Source organism: Dufourea novaeangliae, unplaced genomic scaffold (assembly GCF_001272555.1).
Source record: "Dufourea novaeangliae isolate 0120121106 unplaced genomic scaffold, ASM127255v1 scaffold64, whole genome shotgun sequence".
NCBI classification, from domain to species: domain Eukaryota; kingdom Metazoa; phylum Arthropoda; class Insecta; order Hymenoptera; family Halictidae; genus Dufourea; species Dufourea novaeangliae.
This window is the reverse complement of record NW_015373954.1, coordinates 2,616,830-2,632,124: the sequence shown is the minus strand read 5'-3', so window position 1 is coordinate 2,632,124 and position 15,295 is coordinate 2,616,830. Positions and strand designations below refer to the sequence as shown.

The 15,295-nt window shown below is 44.7% G+C and overlaps 1 protein-coding gene across 2 annotated transcripts in view; it reads left to right on the top strand.

Moving 5' to 3' along the window:
- Positions 1 to 15,295, top strand: part of LOC107186251 (nucleolar protein 4-like) — a 79,842-nt gene that overhangs the window by 30,889 nt on the left and 33,658 nt on the right. Inside the window, exon 1 of one of the 2 annotated variants that reach the window (XM_015574079.1) lies at positions 4,313 to 4,345. The exons of the other annotated variant lie outside the window; for it this stretch is intronic. The gene's annotated coding sequence lies outside the window, so the exon portion shown is untranslated. Of the gene's footprint in view, positions 1 to 4,312; positions 4,346 to 15,295 lie in introns of those variants that run through there. 2 annotated transcript variants of the gene reach the window in all.

Below are 15,295 nucleotides of genomic sequence, written 5' to 3'. Positions count from 1 at the left end.
TCCAAAGCGTATTCCCGGGGCCAGCTGCGCGAGTGGTTCGTCCGACAACGACAGCCACATACACTGCACTTCGATGTGGTGCTGTCATATTTTCTGTAGAAAGATTCGATCCGTGGTTGTTCTTCGAAACGTACCGTCGCGTGATTTTACGAGCTCGAGAGCATAAATGAAATTTGTACATATTTGACGTCTAGATTAGGTTGCGAATTTTTAAATTCAAACACGAATCGTAGATCCCTTGTTCTTATTGTTTAGATACTTATCGTAGTCTCAGTTCTCCGGATTTTTTCGATCGACTCGAGAAAGCCACCGATATAAAAAATCGTATTAATACATAGTAGTTGTAAGTGAGTGAAAAGTAAGAGTAACGGTAACAAATCAATTTAAATAATCTGTAATAATCGATTCGATCGAAAATGAATATACTCCCTCCCAAAAATCGTATTAATACATAATGCTTCTCTGGACAAAAAAGAAAAATTAAATTTACATGAAAATGTGTTCCTCCTGATCGAGCAATTGGCGAATCAAGAGAACACCCCGGCGATCGTTTCACCGAATGTCGCACGGTATAACATTAATACGTTTTATTCGAGCGCGTACCCACCACCACCGTGAAATCGCTTGCTCGCGTCAATCCCGATCTTCGAATGGCTCGGATTCCTCGGCCATTTTCCATGACATCCTCGGTCACGGCGGCGAGCTACAGTCTCGAAACGGCTCCATTCCCAGCCAGCATTCCCATTACCGGAAGATAAACTCCTATAAAATCTCACTGCCGTTTTAAGGCTTCCCCCCACCCCCTCCCCTTTCCCACACCCGCTTGGATACCCCCGTGGACTACCAATGCCAATATCGTTCTCCATTGGAACGTATAAACCTCTTTCGCGAACGGTTGGCGTGGGACGCGCGGCAGTTGCGTCATTCCTTATCCATTTTCGCGCGACCCTCGATGGCTTGTTAAAATGTTGGACGGACCACCGCGCGCCGTTTGTCCTTTCCCCGATGTGTGTATTCCATGTATGTACGAGCGGTTATTGGACAGGTCTCCTTGTGTGATAATGTTGTGCAATCTTGCACGCGGATGCACATTCGTTACGATTCCGTACGATCTCGATCTTTCCGCGTAATGATTCCGAAGTTTTGGTCCTCGGTGAGCATTCCCCTTCGCGTGGAAAGTATTTATGCGACTCTACGAGACAGGAGTTTGAGGGCTTGTGTTGAAACGTTTTATTTTGGAAATTGTATTTTCATAGTTCCAATAGTTGGAGTTCAAGGTTCTCGCCGAGAAGGAATCCGCGGAATAATTGGGTTTAAAGCGTAGGGTTGTGCGTTCGTTGAAACAAATGGTAAATTCTTATTTGTTCTCTTGTTAACTGAATATTTTTGTGAATCTGAATTTCTTTTATCCCGCATAAGATACCAATATCGAAGACTACATCCTCAGATATTCGGATTCTTTAGAATATTTCATTTGAATTCGAGTTATACAGGGTGTCATTTAACTGGTAGTACAATCGGCCATGGGGGATGATTTTACGTGATGAAATAGGTCGAAAATATACAATGAAGTTATTTGATTCGAGGTTTCGTTTTCGTAGAAAATCAACTATGAAGGTTAATCCACAACGCGTGTGTTCCGTTATCATGAGAGTAAGTAGAAACAGAATGCAATGAACAGACGCGCCATCCGAGTCCAGCAGATGTTCTCTAAAACGAAGTCTTGAATGAAGACAATTTTATTCTATATTTTTCACTTAGTTTTTCGAGTGGAATCACGCGTATACCTGGTTGTACCTCACACATTTACACGACGTTCGGAAATATTACAGTAAATCCTCGATGAGTGTTCGAAGAGTCCTCGGCATTGGCAGGGTGAGATCCCCGTTGTAACGCTGACTTTTTAATGAAGTTTAGTACGGTTAGAACTCTGAAGCCAATGATATTTATTTCAGCCGCATATGGCCATTAGTTTCAGAAATATTTAATGTTTACTGCCGAGGAGCTTTCGAACACTCATCCAGGATTGACTCTACAAAAACTACCTACTAACAAGGCTCGACAATAATCACAGCCAAAGTCGAGAAATTTCTTCCTCGATCTCCGTATCTTCAACGACTTTCGACGACAACTTCTAGGCTTGACAGAATGCAAATTTTTTAAGATAGACAGTTTTACACGCATCGCAGAGCATCAACGTGGAGGCTAAATAATGTTGAATTCCGTGAAACGGATCGATACAATCCCCATTGGTGTTCGATCTCGCTCGAATCGGATAAACAATCGCAGACGCTGGCGTTCCAGTGTCGGTAAAAGTTTAAACCCACCCCTCGTAACTCCAGCGACCGGTTATAGCGCCGCGACGCTGATCGTCCTCGCGATTCCGTCGTTTATGCGACAGTTACCGGCGGGCCTGGCGAGAAGTGGTGCTTCACAGATCTGTAACGAGCCGCGGCGGCGCGCACGGTTCACGATGCGTACAATGGCTTCAAAGGGTAACGTGTGGGAGGGCTGGAAGGGTGGGGGAGGGTTGGATATTGTGCACACGGTGCGATTCGACGACGCGGGGCCACTTTTCACGCGTTCCGTCCAGCTCGAAATTCTTCCTTTCTATTGTCCCCTCCCTCGTTGAACAATATCTCTGGGTCTGTATGAGCACAGCTGCATAGAACGTCAGAACATAACATGGTCCCAATTACATTTCGATACACGACGATGGAAGAGAAAATCGCCATTTCAAGTAAATTAATGAAATTAACCTTCAACCTCTAACTTGTGCAGTTTGGCCAGACATAGTCGATCATAGAAAGTTTCATTTCGTTCGATACAGGGCATATTCTGTGAAAATTATGTACAATTTGTTTCGTTTAAAATCATATACGTATAATACCTAGACTCTCCCTATCTCTCCTTTTTTTTTAAATGAACGATATGATTAAATGAAAATCTTGATTTAAGTGCTTGGGTGTTTCCGTTAACACTAGACCCACCGACGAGTAGTGTACATCTATTGCTCTCAAATTAATCTCATCAGGGCCTTTAGAAAATATTCAGTTCGTAAATCAACCAATTCCGTCACTTTACATCGTAACATTTTAATCATCGTTCTAACAGTACTAACCGGTCGTTCTAAATGCTTCCATTAGTTTCAGTATTGAAGACCATACATATATCGTTGCCATAATCCCGTGGAAAAACCGAAAACTCTTCCACTCTACCGATCTCGACTCCATCCATCCATCACAGTCATTCATTCCTAAACGGAACCGTGCATTTGTGAAACCCGCCGTCCAAAGATCCCGTCGAAGGTGTCGCGCGTCCATGGAACAAGGTAAACGCGTCGCAACGCACGTCGTAGGGGGTTTGGTGGGGTGATGAGGGACGAAAGTTCGAACGAAGGAGGGCCCTCTCTCGTCCCAGGCAATTTCGTGCCCGCATGGGCAAACGTATTAGCCGGTTGATTGGTATTCCAAAGATCCTTGGTGCGGGAGAGTCGAGGTACTTCCCCCCCCCCCCCCCCTCCCTTTCCTTTCCCCTCTTCACGAGCCATAGGATCTTCATCACAGTGCCTGTTACGAATAAGCTCTTAATTCCTTGTAGGGTTCTTGACTCCCACTTCTGGCGTCTCTGGACTCTTTCCGCGCTCTCTCTCTCTCTCTCTCTCTCCCTCCCTCCCCCTTCGTACCGCTTCATCCTCCACCTCTTTTCTCAATCCGACTCTCAGTTCTCTCTTACCCGACTCTTTCCAACTCCCCTCCCACCGCCCCCTCGACTGGCGTGAGGAGACACCGTCGTCGTCTACCAGCTTCTTCGTCTAACTCCTCGACCCACTCACCCACCCACCCATCGATCCCCCCCATCTCTCCCCCAACCTCTCCACCACCTTTTGCCGCCACTTTCTTGGCTTCACTCGCCGCTTGTGCTCTTCTCCCTCGCGTTTTGCTCTTGTACCGAAAGCCGACGTGGCCTGCACGCCCGTGTGCAGATGCGGCTAGCAGTAGTCTCGAGCGCACCGAGAGATGGAACAAACCCTGCGAAGAAAGAACCTACGCGGGTTCCGTAATGGGATTCAGTGAAACGAGTGATGTTGCTCTCTTTTGGGGTCTCTCGACGCTTTCAGATGGGACTGGGGTTTTTTGGGTGGTTTGTTCGTGGGAACTTAGAGGATTTGATGGTTAATGGTATGATATTGAGGTTGACGGTGTATTTAGTATGTATGTATGTGCGGTACGGTGATGATCGTTTAAGTTGAAACTGTGATTTTTTATTTGATTTTAGCGATGGGTTGATCGTTCTTCCGGAAATGTGGGAAGAGGATTGTAGGGAATGAGAGGAACTGTTTTGAGTAAGTGATGCAGTAAATATACTTAATTTGCTGATTTTAGAGGGTAGTATACTTTAGCGTATATCTAATATCGAACTATTAATTATTTTTTTTTTTTTTTTGAGATCTTAACAGTTTGGAACATATACCAAAGTATGTATCAATGTTATGTATGGAAAGGAAGAGAAATGCAATTTAGAATTTATGAGATACTTAAAATTTATTAATGGAAAATTCGACACCGTCGCGCTTGGACCACAGAGGTTAATTCAATTCATAATACAAAAAGCAGACTTGAGCATGACTGATTAGACTCTGTAGCGTTGAGTACCGTTGAGCACCATGCTGGGAAAAATTGTTCCAGCAGACACGTGGAATGACGTTTCGCAACTAGGAGTGCCGTAGGATCCGTTGCAGCGTAGGCTATAGAACACGAAGAACGAAATGTGCGTTTGTGGGAGTCTGTACTTTTATCAGTTATACTTTTATCAAATCTTTCTAGAATAATAATTTCCTCTTTTCTTAATAATTATCAGACCTGGGTCCCATACTTTTGGCCGGTGGTGTATTCTCCGAATCGTTATCGTTTATTAAAATAAATGGAATAAAGCGTAATAAGTCGCTTAAACTGTAAACTATCCATTCCAAGCAACTTCCAACACCCACAGGTGAGAAGCCGGTGGTACGTTCACTCCCGTATTCGAGTCAGCTTTTGTACACAGTACGGATCAATGCTGTTCGCAGTTGAGGCCCTTTACACGGCCGGGGTCCCCTCCTCTATAGAACGCATTGCATTTATATTGGGTGCACAGACATGACGCGGCATATGACTCGAATGGAGTGGGGGAATTAGCCGTGGCGGAGTGAGGGAAGGTCTTTAAACTCCCCGTATGTATGTTGGACAGTATTCCACATCGAGTGTATCGAAGTTATACCTCCACAAAGTCGATTTTCTCGAAAAACGAAGTCTGTCTCCCCCCGAATGTGATCCGATTCTGCTCTCAAGACTCCCCTAACAAATATCTCAAAGTCCTCCGATATTAAAAAACAAAGGAAAAAAAAAACGCTTCGATCTCGACAAATTAACCATCAATCAGACGGTGTTGTCTCCCCATTAAATTCCACCAGAGACAAAATCGAACAAGTAAAAGAAACCTATCTACCCGTCATTATTAACAAATACAGAATAATTAGTACAACAGTACACATTATCCCATAAGCTGGACTCCAAAGTAACTGATTAAACCCCACGTCTCTAAGTCCTCACGACCCCGGAAGCTTCATCTCTAGCCCAGAATCGTAAAATAGAGACCCTCCGCTCCGAAGATCAATCGATCGCCATCGATCGATAACAGTCTTCCAAAATCTCGCGACAGCTCACTTCGCTGACCCTCTGACAACACGTATACGCGTATACACACTCGGAGACCAGTGCTTATCTTATCCGGTGTGTGTCAGGCAGGCTGCACACACACGTGCACATAGATGGAAACCCCGCTCAGTGGCTGATTCGTGCGTGCACACACACGGTGGAGCTCGTCTCCCTCGCTCGGCTGGATGCCGTGTCCTCCCTCGAGCAAGCAAAGCGGAGCGCGTGTATCGACCTCGCTCCGGCCCTCGTAGGTGTGGGTTCAGAGAGAGGGAGAAAGAGATAGAGAACGGTCGGTTGGTCGGTCGGTCGGTCGGTTTGCTCACGCTTGGCAGCCTGGCGACTACGAGAGAGCACAGCAGCAGATCCGTTGCCTGCTACCTCTATCTGTGTCTCTTTCGTGCACTGTTGGCCGAGCCCTCGAAAAAATCCCCCCAATGCCAGGGGAAATGGGGGCAGGAGTGGTCCTGCGGAGCATGGGCAAAAGGGTGGGAGGGAGGGGGGAGGAGGGCGAGTGAGTCTAGTCGAGAGAGGTTGCCTCTGAAAGGAGGAAGGAGAGTTACGGAGGCTCCCCCGCCGCGTTGCCTCTTCTTCGTCTTGGTCTTCTTCTTCTGCTTTTCTTCCTCCACACGGTGTTCCTCCTTTTTACCATCTACCTCTCTCTCTATCTGTCTATCTATCTCTGTGTAGCTGTTCGTCGACCCCCGTCCTCCAGTCGTATTCCATTTAACAGGGGCGCCGTTGGAACCGACGAACCATCATAGAATACCTTATAGCGAGAGAGGCGATGGCAAGGCGCTGCCAGTGGCTCCGAGAGAAATAAAAAGAAGCCCCTCTATCTCTCTCCTGTTCGCGGCATGCCAAAATAAAACGGCCCTCCTCCTACTCCTCGAGATCCCTCTTAGCGTTTCTTTTAGCTTTTCACTCTCGGCCCCGCTGCGATCAACAGAGACCAGGGAGAAGAGAGGACGGCTCAGAGACGGAGTTGGACCAGGTAGAGAGGGTGATGGGGGAAGAAGGAGGCTCTCTTTATTGGCCCATGGGAAACCGATTCCCCCTCGAGGGCAATTAGCGAAGTACAAAACCCGGGGTGGTAGACCTCTCTCGATTTATGGATCGGACGTTGGGAACACGGACGTCCACACGCAGCCGATCGGAGCTAAAGTGTGTGGTCCCAACGACGACGGCTCAATCTTCGCGACACTGCGCGCCGAAACGCGGGGTTGGCTATCGATTATTATCGAGGAGGTACGGGGACCTGATCGAGGGCTGTATACCGTTTCAACTATAGTGGGCTGCCGTTTCACCTAGACACTTCTCCTGAAGTTATTGGACACCGTTTGCTAATGTCTTGATACGTTTCCAATGGATACGATTGATCTGTCGAAATGGTCAGAATAGATGCGTGTAGGTCCGGAGTGCTAAGGGAGTCGTTGAGACAGGTAGTATTTTTTTTGTTTAATTATTGCACTGTGAAGTTTCTTGCGTGCACAGATTCTTGTGGGCAACAATTTATAGAATTGTTCAATCTATTGGGAGTATCAGGCTCCAAATAGGTATAATAAAAAACTTCTTACGAACGCATAAAATCTGAAAATTCAAGGTTATACACCAATTTATATGACTTTGCGTGAGGATACATTTTCTAGAAAATTGTAAGATTACTCGCGTTGATCTTACATCATTCGATTCTTGCTATTCACAGTTGATAGGAAGACGATAGGCTCTCTAGAAGCTAAAGGAGGTTTGAATGTTACATGAAATTATGTACTTCTTATCTTTTTCGTGCTTATGCGACTACTTTCTAGAAACTCTCGTTACCGGACAGTCTTCAGTTTTTTCTGCCCATTTCAATATCACGATAATTTATATAAAATTCCATCAGGTCGATAAAGAAGGATTCATCGTAACTGAAAATAACACATCACCAGATTACACGTGTCTTTTTCATCTCTCTCTCTCTCTCTCTCTCTACAAGAACTGCGACGGAAAGAGTTTGAATAATAATCTTATGGCTTGAACAACTCCATCGAGTCGTGCATTTTCCAATCGATTCGCTGAATTAGCAGCATTGTTTTCGCGCTCGCCCGCGGACAAACTGTATACTGCCCCGTTTATTGGTCCCGATTATGATCATCGTCGTGCCGCTATCGTTTCCGTATTCCATCGGGAGTTCGAACGAACAAGAGGGAGGGGCTGGCGAAGGGAAAAAAGAGAGGCAAGGAAATATCCGATAATCGGGGAATACTGGGAACGTGGCTCTTGAAGTCTGCCCCGAGTATCAAACTTGGATGAACGTGCCCGCTTCTTGTGTTTTTTCTTTTTTTTTTTTTTTTAACGATTTTCTTGATGGGAATCGCTTCGAGGGAAAACTAACGAATCCTAATGAAAAGTATACAAATTGAAACTGCCGGCACTCGCCTTGTCTTACTCGATAGTCGTGCGCAAGTGGTGTATACCTGGGTAGATTCATGTACGGTATGGATCTACATTGGGTGGGCTTGCTTCACGTTCTACAATGTCACCCGTTTATTAATACACTGCACAGAACTGTATACGATCCTGCGATCGTTTCATTGATTAGCTTTTGTTTCTCTATGTATATGTTCGCTCGATCATCAAAAGCTAAAAAAGGTAATGGGGTGTTTCATGGGAATAGCGGTTAAAAATCGTTGTTGGAAATAATATGAAAGAATAAATGAAGAAGAATTTGTTACGTTTTCTATTAGAGTTGTTGCTATTTTTCATGAATGTAATTTTCCACCGTGATGGAACTGTTCAGTAATAATTCCTTGGCTGTTGGTCGTTGGGGATCTACTAAACATATTAACCCCTTGCCTTGTAACATCGAGTCAGCCCTCTCGTGGTGATAATTTCAATATCAGATTCAATAAACATTAATATCATTCGTTTACTTTGAGTCAAATACAATTTTGCTGATATATACATATAACATTTTAGAATAATTGTAAATTCTGGAGACTTCAAGAAAATCCTAAAGCACGTTTGTTAAAATGTGTTAATACGAATAAATACTTCAGTTTGCCAATCGTGATTCCCGAAAAATTACCGCATTTCTCCGTTCGTCTTCCATTTTAATTGTCTCCTTTCGCTCGATAGCTCTATTATCGAGCATCGTCCGAGAATGAAGGAAACAAAGAGCGAAAGCCTGATAACGAAGGGGGAACGGGCTGCAAACAGCGGCTGACTGACCTCCGTACGCGTTCGCCTCTTTTCTTTCGTTCTTTCTGTCCTGATGCGCAGACGGTATCACCGAGGACGAGTAGTTTCGGTCGCGATCTCTTAGCTCTTCGAGGCCCCTCCTGCACACGTGTCATCCATTCCCCTCTTGTTAGGTCAAGCTTGGCGACTCAAGGACACACCGTTTTGCTCTTCAAGCACCGGAAACCATGTCTGGTCACTCTCCGAAAACGCTTCTAGACGAGTTTTCTGGCTGCTCTGCCCGGAAACTTCTTTGATTAAATCCACCTAAGGAGGTCGGCAGCTTTCTCGCAACTGCGTCGATCATTCATCCCTCCTCGAAATTTGTCGTCGTTATACGTAAAATACCGTCGAGAACGGAGTAACATGGTTCACAAAACTAATTTTGGATTAACACGTCCGCTACCAAGCGTCATATATGCGTGACGCTCCAATGTCTAGGTCAGCAGACTTAATTTCATCGAAGCAGAATCTGTTTTGCAGTATTCACTTATATATTATGTTATTGTTATCTCTGTTTTATATACTTTTAATATCTAATCGAGAAGGTAAGAACTGAGTCTATAAAATATTTGTTACTCTGCGATAAATTGCAAAATGCGTGATTGGATATTCCGCGGTAAACTGACTCGAGGCCCTCGGAAATTAGTATATTGCCGGATCTGGGAGTGACAACATCATGAGCCTGGGATTCTTGGACAGCCGTACACCACATGTCACGTATCTTGTATCTGACCATTACGGATCGTGTCAGCGCGGGTCATCTCTGCCGTGATTTCCAAAGGTTTCCCTAGGACGATATTCGCTCTCGGAATAGCAAAATTATAAATCTTTCTTCTCATACCCACATGTGTGCCTCTTACCGTGTGAATTCATTTCGTGTAACTATTAAACGTTACTTCGGTATGGGAAATAAATCAATTGAACCACTTCGAGATAAATATTAGTCTACTCCGACTCTGTCAGAAATCGAACGGAACAGTATCTGACGTTTAACCTCTTGAATGGATAAATTTATTGAGAGCAGAAAGAAATGTTTTCTTATTATTCAGGAATGTCTGTTTAAAACATATTTTTAAATGTTACTGAAAATTTTGTCTTGCAGAATTTTCTAGTGAATATTTATTCACAATAACGTTCATTGGAACCATGTTTGAATAGAAAACAAAGACTAAAGTCACATATATTTGCCAATATTCCTCAAAAGGTTCAGTATGCGAATAAGTTCTGAAAATCATAAACACACACTGAATGTCGATCGATTAATTTGAAATCACCGAAGTTGTCGTGGATAGTTAGCAGATCAATAGATTCTTTTAGCAAGCACACAGGTTGATCTTGATCCCAATAGCATTAGCTGAAATCACCCTAGAACTTGTCCCCGTTCCTATATCCAGTCACCATCGATACAGCTCGCCAATCCGCGCCTGAATCGATTAAATCTACCCCGGAAGTCCTTGGCGTACCGTTGTTGCCCAGCGGATAAACGACTGGGCGATTATCAACGAACACATTCTACTTTCTCGTTGGATATCTCCGCCAGGAATTCCCTGATACCCCGAGGATCAACCGTAGATCATTGCCTGGACGCAGGCACGAGCAATTTCGGTTCTACTTTCGACCAACGATTCCTTCGTTCGCTCGAGTTCGAACAAACGGACTCGACACAAAGAAAATCGATGTCGACAGTCTCCGATTAAATCTTTTCTGTATTCAGTATCAATAGTCCTTCTCATACTCCAGGGCTCCTGACTCACTTTTGTCCTATTTTTTAACAACCCCGAATCTAACATTTATGCCGTAGTTCCACGGATCAGAAGCTTAGAACAGATCTATCTAGGATTTTCACTTCGAGGAACCAATATGCAACATTTTCTTCGAAGTTTCTCAAACGGGAAACTATAAAAAAAACGTCATGTCCACAAATTTTGACATGATCAGACGATTTAGGGTTAGCTTCTATAATATGCACACTACTGGGTCGATAGTATATCTGCCACTCAAATCGCTGGCAACATATAAATCGGTTATAATTTCTTGCAAATGTTTAGTTGTATCTGTGACGATGTAACAAATTCCTCTGTCTTTAGTGACAGTCTACCTCACATTTTCTGTCGGGTCTCAATCAAATTCTTCGCGCGGGCCTCCCCCCTGTCGGTCGAATTCCTCATCCTCTCGTTCCCAAGCATATCCGATCATCCCACCTCTCACGATCTCATCCCATACATTTCTCCCTCTCTCTCTCTTCTCTCTCGAAAATCTCTCGAACCACACTCTTCCTCTCTCTTTCATCGTCCCTTCAACATTTTCTTGCTTCCCAAGCTCCTCTCCCATTTCCACCCCCTTCCCATTCAAAATCTCCACAACTCTGTCCCTGCCCCCACACGCTCCTCGGTTTCCTCGTTCCCTCTTTTATTCCTTGTGCCCCTCGGATTCCCTTCTCTTTTTACTCACTTTGTACTACCCAGTGCTGGATTCTCTCTTTCCGTTGCTCCCAACGCCACCACCCCATCGCCCTTCCCCTCGTTCCCCCGCTTTCGACGTGGAGGCGAGACAGGCCTCCTCCTCGCGGCGCGTACGCGTCATCGCCAAGTATAATATTCCCTTGGCAGGCCTCTCGGCCGGCCCCAGCTCCTCGTATCTCGCATGCTAGCTCACCTCGAGGGCCCCCTCGGCGCCCGTCACGCACACAGACCGTGGACACGACCGTGTGTATGGAGAATTTCGACGTCTCCCTTATCCCCCTTCGTCCAACCATTCCACCCCCTGCCCCTCTGTTGCAACGGAAAGGGGGTTGCTTCCGCTCGAGACAGCTAGGGTACGCTCTGCGCATCATTCTCCTCTCTCTCCCTCTCGCTGTGGTGCATTCCCGTCGGTATTTTAACATCAGAGAACCATCGAAATCCGTGGAAATTGTGGATTTCAGATTTGTCGAGTTAGAATAATTGATGGTGATAAATGTGCTTCTGTTGTTTCTTTTGAAAGATGAAAAGAATCGAGAAGATGTTCTTCATTATTCTTTTTGGAATTGGACGATTTATTGGAATGAAAGTTACGCGAGGACTGAGACAGTGTTTTACGATAATTCTTTTTTCTAGAGAACTTAAATCTGTTTCTTAAGATTCGATTCTCGTCGTTCGAACGTAGAGGAGTTGACGATGAATAAAAAAATTTCTTTTTCCAAACTTTATCATTTGGAATTTTATTCATATTTTTCATTAGTTATAATTTTTCAGTCACGTTTGCGAATCGAAGTAAATTAGTCTGTATTATTTTTTGTCATTTTTTCACGCGTTCAGTTTTTGTAATTTAGAGCGGATAGCACGTTCACACCAAACTCTTGTTCCTCCGAATCGCGCGACACTGAGCACCGTTACGTTTTTTTTTTCCTTTTTTCTTTTTTTATAACAATTTCACGATCCCAGCTGGAAGTGGCATTGATGACTGGTGCGAAATGCATAAATGCACGAGATTTACAAACACGTGGGAAGGATTGAATAAACATCATTTGGCGCGCGTTTCCTTGCTACTATTTAATGTTAAACAGAGATTTTATATTCTAAACAATCTCAATGCAGACTCGAAAGTTTCAGTGACAGCCACGGTCTGTCGGTCGTTTCACACGTCTGTCCTCTATTGTAGAGAAACAATTAAATCGATTGTATGAATACCGTGAATTTCACAGAATGAAATGTGTCCAGTAATTTCGTGCAAGCTTTCTCCATTATGGAAAAAAAAATTCATCAATTGAAGAAATAATTAAGTGAACTAAAGTCCGAGACACATCATATTTGAAAGATTAATCGTTTACTTCACTTCATTTTCGTTGTTGTCTTCTGACGATATTTTTCCGCAGTATTTTCGGCTTTCGTATCAACAAATTTATGACTTTCGAAAAAGAGGGAATCAAATGAAAATTGATGTTATTCGTTAAGGCATTGAGGAATGAAAAACAAATCAAGGAATGTGTCGATCTTGTTACAGGTTTTTTGATCTTGATACATTCTACACGTTTCCTACTAAAAAAAATCAGGTTAGAAAAAAAAAATAAAATCAGGAAGCGCATAAATTCCGTCTTCGGTATCCCAAGAATCCGGTCGCTTGAGTGCAGAGGAGATTCACAATAAAAACGTCCTGAGATTGAAGTCAAGGTTTGTCCGAGAATTCACAGTTGAAAAGATGGAGAGGATCGACATTTAATCGGTTTCACCGCGTATGTTTCAACGTTCCACTGTCATCTGGGCTCCTCGTTAGCCGCGAATCATAGAATGATTTCGATAGATCACGCGTGGGCGATTTATGGACGGGAAAATTGTGAAGAGAGACAGAGAGACAAATACAGTGAAAGAAGGATTAAAAAAAAAATGAATAAAAAAATTTAATAAAAAAAAAAGTAAAATTGCATTTTCCATGTGCATCGATGCACTTGTGAAAAAACTAATATACTCGAATGACAGGGCTCGTTAACATTAGAATCAAGAAACAGAAATCGAAAACACCGGTTCATCTTCGGTAGTTCCACTGTCAAGCAGTGCAAAAAAATGTCCCCTACGATCTTTCCTAAAACTTCACCAGGGACCAGAACTATAATACCTCGCTCCAGTCACCGGAATCACCCTGTATGTCTACCTTCCGATCAAACAGTCTTATGTCGTCACCTTGTCTTTCCTCGTACTAACTCGGTCTATCCCGTTCACGGAGTCTCACCTCCGCTAGACCACGCTAAAGTGTTAACGAAGAGGCGCGACCAAGGGTGGTTTCAAAATCACAGGTGCGTCTCGGCATGGAGGACGAGTAGGAGTACGAGAGAGATAAAGAATTTCCATCGATGGCTCTCTGGTATCTAATCGGTTTCGCGGGTTTCGTAAAAGATCGCGGGAAAAAAACAGGTCACGAAGAGTGGTGTGTGAACTGCCATACTCCCTGCTCGTGACGCGAGACGCGACTGGAGGAACGGAATCGATCGCGCGCGCGTTCTACACGGCGGCGGACAGCCGAGCGGAGTGCAGGGCGCGTGCTCGAGGCCCGCCGCTTCTGTTCCTCTTTTTCGCCCTGTTTCGTTCGCCCCCTCCTTTGTGTGTTGTTCTCCATCCCCCTCCACCCGCGTCGTCGAACACTCGACCAGGTGATACGTCTCACGCGTGAGCCACACGTGGGCTTAGTCGCTTCTACGACCGAAAGGCCCCTCTTTTACTTTTCATCTGATATATGATACTTTAGAATTTATTCAGAATATACAGGTAGGTTTGACTTGATTGCTCCATAAACCTGAACTGTTTAACCCTTTTATAGAAGGTGCAGGATCAGTTTGACCCAATTACAGAAAACTCTAGAATAACACCCAGTTTGTAGTGTGTATAGGAGTACAGACTCCTCTCGATTATTGTCCCGAACTCGAGTCCGTGCGGGGACAGTAATCTTATAGGGAGGAATGCTTCAGATGCTCGTAAATTCGTTTTTTGCCCGAAGCCCAAATCTTGGCAACAAAGCGGAGGGACAACAAGGTATACGCTTGACAGGCCCCCCTCCACCCAGTGCTGGGGACAACGCCTGGACAATAATCGTGTAGCCCACCTAAACTGTAGTACCAACACCTTAAAAAGCCTATGATTTTAGCGTCCTCTACGTTTCGAGAACGGTGAATCTGCGGTGGATAGTGACACTAAAATGAAAATGGGGTACGCAACCCCAGAAAAGTGGGCCTCAAAAATACGTTGGATGAAATGTCTACTCCTATACCTCGTCTGTGGTAAGGCTTAAAAACCCGAACAGCAGACGTGTATCCCCAGCACGTCCTGGGGGCCAAGAAGAGAAAGAAGAAAACAAAAATTCGAACGAAAAAGTCGTAGCGGGCACTCCACCACAGTGATCCAAGAGCCTGGAGTGTTCTCTCGATGAAGAAAAGGAGGGAGACAGATCAGACGCCACGTGTGCGTACACAAGGGGAACACACACGGTCGTCGTAAACGACGCGGGTGCACCCTGGGTATACATAATGGACGTGTTACACGGCCACTGAGGATTCAGAGAAATACGGACGATAGCCGGACGGGAACGGATGGACCGACAGACATACGAATGGGAGAGACTGTTACACCCAATTGTCCCTCGTTGTGCGGGGGTCAAGTAAGGTAGCCAACCGGGCCACACGATGCGCGCACCGTTCTCATCTCGTGACTGGTGCCTGAGGATATAAACTGCAGCCAGCTCGAAAAATACAACACCGCGAATACTGGTGGGAAAGACCATCAAAAAGAAAACCATCGTCCAGCGTCGTACTAACTGGACTAAGGATTGTTCGATTCCGATTCGATTCTTTTGGTTAAAAAATCGATATTTTGAACCGATTTGCTGCTGTTCGATTTTTCTGAGATTCCCTT